The following is a 6,000-nucleotide window of genomic DNA, read 5'->3' on the forward strand; positions in this document are numbered from 1 at the left end:
TTGAGGAGAGATGATCTTTAGTTGACACCTTTGATTTCTATCAACAAGTCCATTAATGAATTGTTCCCTCAGGGTTTGGTCAGAGGTTTCAGCGTCTTTGTGATCAAAACGGGTTATGGCCTTCCATGTCTCCTGTATGGAGAGGGCGAAGTCTCGGAGGGACTCTTGGGGCTTCTGTCTTTTCCCGAAGAATTGCTGCTTCAACTCTGAGGCAGTACACTTGTCAAAGGTGTTGCGCAGCCTATCAAGAATTTGGACCACATTCTGACGCTGTTCTCGGGGCCAAGACTTGACTTCCCGGAGAGCGGGTCCTTTCAACTGCCCGGTTAGGATGCCCACTTTCTGTTCCTCTGTGAACGGGTACAGGGCGAAGGTGGCTAACAACTTGTCTCTGAATTCAGGGAGACTGTGTGATTCTCCCTCGTAGTGGGGTAACCAGGGGGCCCCCAGATAGTAGGGCATAGTCAGAGGCATCATGGTGGGGGTCCCAGGGACCCTGGCTGTAGCAGGGGTGAAAGGACTCTCTGGAGGGCTTAACATGCTCCGGTACCCTGAAGAGGGACCAGGGGACGGGACCTGCTCCAGTCCCGTATCTTCGTCCTGGGCGGACATGACTGGCCTAGCTGAGGGAAGTCTGTAGGGTTACACAATGTCCGTTGCTATGGGCGATGGCTAGAATGGGACGTGGGAACTTTAATACACAGTCACTATTCCCTGGGAGGTGAGCCAATAACCTAGCGTCGGAAACAATCTCTAACCCTTTAACTTCCCCAGCGGTACTCACTCAGGATCAGCCGCGGTGACAGGACAGCTGCAGTGCATGAAGGACTCTGTTCCCGATGTCCGACAGGCAGCAGGGGCTCGGTGATGCTCAGCGGTGTTCTCCAGTCGCAAGACACGTGCGCCGGAACTCCGGATGAGGCGCACTCTGCGGGTAAGGTTTCAGGCGCGGCCTGCACCGAAATCCAAGATGGCCGATTAACCCTCTTCGTTGCCGGCCGCACACGCTCCAGCTCCTCCTCCACGGTACTTCGTGCCACTCGCGCAGGGGGCGGAGCCCAGTGATGACTCCAGAGTTCCCGCCAGTGAGGATTTGGCGGGCTGGAAATACTTGCTGCGCCACACGCCTCTGAGGTAAACGCTTCAGGCGCGGCAGCGCCGGATGTAGCAGAGCTGACAAAGTTCTGTGCAGGGTTTAACCTCTTGAGTGCTGGAGCGGAGCTCGACAGCACGTGGCAGCAGTAATACAGTTCAATGTAGAAATATAACACAAAGTCACTTGGGCCTATACCCGAATGGCAGCAGGGTTAGGCAGCACAGTCTTTGTAATAAAGTACAGTCTATAGTGCCAGAATAAGGCACAGAAGTAAATCCTGTTCGTGACGCCACTTGCAACATCCCCCACCGGGGCCTAGCCTTTTCTCGGGGCCTGGAGTCAGCCGGGGCCCGCAGTACCTGAGTGGCTGGCGGTTGCGGCCTAGGCACGCTAGTGTCACGGTGCTTGGTATGGGGAACCGGAGGGCTGTCCTACAGCCTGGCAGGTCTCCAGCAGGGTGGTGTTGGCAAGAAATGATGAGGGAGAGGCTGCTATAGCGCATCTCCCTGGGGCGACCCTTTGGTGTCTAGAGTATGGGTCTCTGTGTGGTGGACAGGGTGCCCGTGATGGTGACAGCCGTAGTAGCAGGGACCAGACGGAGGCAGACGTTGAACAAAAACAACTTACAGTTCTTTATTGGAACCGTCAGGAACCGCAGCAACGTGCCTTAACAGAATGGTAGATTGCTGAGATGCAGTTGGAGGGAGCCACAGGATGCAGCTACTCAGCCTGGATGCAAGGGCAGGCTGGGAGATAGCTGTGTCCTAGAAGGATGCTTCAGCTTATCCTGGGTTGCTTCAGATATCACCCTTGAAGGTAGGATGATATCCCTTCCCTAACTAACTGTCTCACTACAGTCTTCAGCAGGGAGCTGGGCTCACCTGCTCTGGTCTGATGTGCTAGCTGCACTGACTCCTCAGAGTCTCTAATCTGAGAGAGTGAACTCTCTCCTCACACTGCACTCTCTTCTGAGAGAGAACTGACTGGAACTCCCTGGATTCATTCCAGTCTTCTTCTCCTTCTAGAAGTTTTCCTGAACAGGGGTTTTGTCACTCCCAATGGTCAGGTGGTGGCTACTCCTCCAATTACCTCTCAGCTCACAGACATTAGGATAACACATGTGATTGGATGACACATCTTACATCACATCAAAGAATTAACTCCTGCCTTACCAGGCAGGATCTACCACTGCAATGCCCATCTATGTGAGGTATTTGTTATGTAGTGACCTGCTGTCGGGTTGATCAGACCCTTCACAGGCTGCAAGCTACGAGGGTGTTGCACACTATTAGGTGTTGCTGTCAGTTTCAACTGCGGCACCTAAAAGTGTCTGCACTATGTTGGGATTTAGTACATTTCTTTATGCTGTAATTTTATTTATTCACTTTTTATTTATTTCAATTGTTCATGTAAAAAATTGTAAAAATTGCTCTGGCCAATAACTAGATTTCCAGAAACACCTGGCCAACCCCCCCCAATTATATTTAAGTGTTTTTATAGCTGTGCAGTGTGGCAGTGAAGATGAGAAGCCTACACAGGAAGAGGAGCAGCCTGAGGAGGTACTTCAATCAGCACTGCTGTAAGGCTGCGGTCACACGTTGCGCTAGGAGTCAGTTCACAACGCGCCTGGGGGCGCCTGGCCCGATCGCATCGGCATTTCTATGGTAACGCCTGCGATAGGGAACGAGCCCCGGTGGGTGCGGCTTTGTCTGCGTTTGTGTACGCAGACAAAGCAGCACGTCTGACATCACCCTAAGGGTTGACAAAGTGAAGATCCCTGCCCCACTAAAGGTGTCTTCCTCTCACAGGCACATTCAGTGGGGCAGGGAGCTTCACTGCTACCTTTGTTAACCCTTAGAAGGGTTAAACATGCACGACTTGCATGCTCTAAGTTTGCATTTACACAAACGTATGGGGGACGTATGTATGGCAGCAAGCTTTCGGCTGTATGTACGTCTCCCATAAACGGTAATGGCCACATGGAGCAATACGGTGCCACACGTGTACTGCTCCGTACACGGGAAAAAGATAAGACGAGTCCTTATGTTTCCCTGTGTGCATGGCCATGTGCTGTGCATCTTTATGGAGAGGGATCACTCCTCCTCCTCTTCAGCACGTCGGACATATGCCTGCCCGTAGCCTGGCGGGTGTACGTTCATGTGAATTTAGGGGTTGTCTGATGTTTTCTGGTGATAGCAAGTTACTCCCTATCCACACGATAGGGCCTAACTTACTGATCAGTGACGGTCCCATCACTGAGACCGCCAATGATCAGCAAATTAGGCCATTTCTGGGAAAACATATGCTCGGCTGAGGAGTCACTGACCATTTGGTGGGGTTGAGATAAGCGGTGGTTTAAGGGCCATAACTTTTTTTTTTGGGTGCTAGCTTAAAATTTTTTGCTGTTTTTTTTTTCCGGGACACATAGAGCTAGTTAAAATGTAATAAAAGTTTTTTTTTTTAATTTGGGGTTAAAAGTGGAAAAATAATCTTATTTTTGTAATTTATAGTACATTTTTTTTATTCTTCAAATTAACATTATTAATGATTTTCATATTTTGTATTGGCGTTTTAATATATATTATGTATAGTCTTGGGCAAATTGGGCGATGGTGATGTTTTTTGTAGTGTAGCGGGGATTTTTTAAAATTATATGGACAGAGGCGCACCCTACCGTGAGGCAAGGTGATTTCAGGCAGGTCACTCACCACGGCTCGGCTGTGACCGCCCAGATAGCTCTGTCCCCGTCACTGGGCCGCCTCTCCTGTCTGCGGCCGCCTCCCGACCTGCCTCTCCCGGCTGTCTGCCTCACCAGTCCACAGCCCGCCTCTACTACGCGCATCTCCCGGCCCGAACGCTGCAAAAAAGGACTGAACTGACATGCTGAGTTCAGTCCCGGTTTGCACCGTTCGGGCTGGGAGATCCCGGCAGCACGCATTGCGAGTATGATGCTAGTTCATCGCATCACACTCATAAGTGTGGAATGGGCCTAACTGGGGCATCTATAAGAGCCTCAGTCACAAAGGAAAACCACCACCTGTCACTGGTGGTGCTGATCAGTTCTGGGTGACCCTCGGCTCTGCTCCTTTGTGCTACTTCAGCGCATTGCTGTGAGGAACGGAGAAGGGGTGATAAACCACATCTCCCTTTTCCCGGATATCGCCGGAGCAATAGAAAACTGCGGACTACAGACTCCAGAGATGCGCCCTCTGATGTCTAAAGTCAGTGGGCGGTCCAAGAGAGTTTAAAATGTTGTCTATTCTATTCCTGATCTATCATTTATTGGTCCAAGGGCCATATTGGTCAACTTTAAGCGGCTACATCAGTATCCAGCACCCAGGATGCACCAACAACACATCACAGCACACAGCCGCCCCAGAAATTATAAATAACCCTGTTTGGCAATAAATACCACCCCAGAAACCAAATACTGCATATCCACAGAGCATAAAACCACTTATACTGGAGAACTGCAGGGCAGATATCACTGGAGAACCCATAGTAGTATAAAACTACTAATACTGGAGACAAAAACAATAAATTACTCTCACTGGTTGGTGCCTCAAACCACGGCAGCACCACCAAGAGGGGGATCAGCCCCCCAGGGATAGGAAACCTGAGCTTAAAATGCAACGACTCCACTCCTGCTTCAGTGGGTTACAGAGACTGGGAAGAGTCGGTTAGTTAGTAGTTTATGATCAACAAAACTTTCGTACATACATTTTTTTTTTTTTTTTAATACAACACAAGTGATACCAACCCCACACACAAAAAAGTACACCGGGTGGGAATATACCAGGTGCTGTGGCTCAAGTACACAACATTACCAGTGAGTAAATTGCTGTTTTCCCCTTCATATTTTAGTTTTAGGGAGGGACAACACCTTTCTACCGAAAGCATATCAGAGGAACCCATCACATCTAACAGATCACATCTTGCAGATAGTGCCTCAGGAAAGTGTGAGGGGAAGACCAAGTAGCAGCCGGACAAATTTCCGGCAGAGAGGTATTCCTAACTTCAGCCCAGGATTTGACTTGGACCCTCTTGTAGAGTGAGCATGAATGTTATCAGGGACAGATTTTCCATCGGTCTTGTACACCATCTGTGATTCTCATCCACCTAGTAATAGATAAGGAGGAGGCCTTATTCCCTTTATTATTTGCTGCCTAGAGTCTAGAAAGTGGACAATAATCCTCCTTACATCTAAACAATGAAAAGCCTTCTCTCTGATTTAGGATGATTATAGAAAAGAGGGAAGGGTGATATGCCGAGAGATATGGAAGTTCTTAACTACCTTAGGAAGGAAACCTGGATTTGGCCTAAGGATAACTGTGTCCTCCATAACGTTGCAATATGGATACCTGCATGATAGGGCAGCTAGCTCACCTACCCTTCTAGCAGACCTGATAGCTGTAAGAAAAACCGTTTTGCAGGTAAGTAATTTTATGGAAACCTTATTCAGGGGCTCAAAAGGGGGGTCCTGAGAACACATTGAGAATTAAGGAAAGATCCCAAGGAGGGAACTTGCGCTGTATTGTAGGCCGTATCCTACCCCCTGCTCTAATGAATCTAACTATCCAGGGATGACCTATGTCCTGATCAAAAAGAGCACCTAAGGTGGATACCTGTACCTTGAGGGTAGCAGATTTTAGCCCTTTATTGAAGCCCCTTTGAAGGAATTCCAGAATCATTAATATTGGGCTGAGACAAATCCAACCGATCATGGCCTACAAAGGCAAAATAGGGATTCCAAACTTGGAAGTAAATTTTATAGGTGAATGGTTTTGTACTTTTCTGCAAAGTGGATATGACCTTATCAGACAACATTTTTTTTGGTTTATAGCCGTCAAGTGGAGATTTTTTTACCTCTGGGTGGAAGATGGGGCCCCTGTGATAGAAGAACC

This window comes from Engystomops pustulosus, chromosome 6 (genome assembly GCF_040894005.1).
Source record: "Engystomops pustulosus chromosome 6, aEngPut4.maternal, whole genome shotgun sequence".
NCBI classification, from domain to species: Eukaryota; Metazoa; Chordata; class Amphibia; order Anura; family Leptodactylidae; genus Engystomops; species Engystomops pustulosus.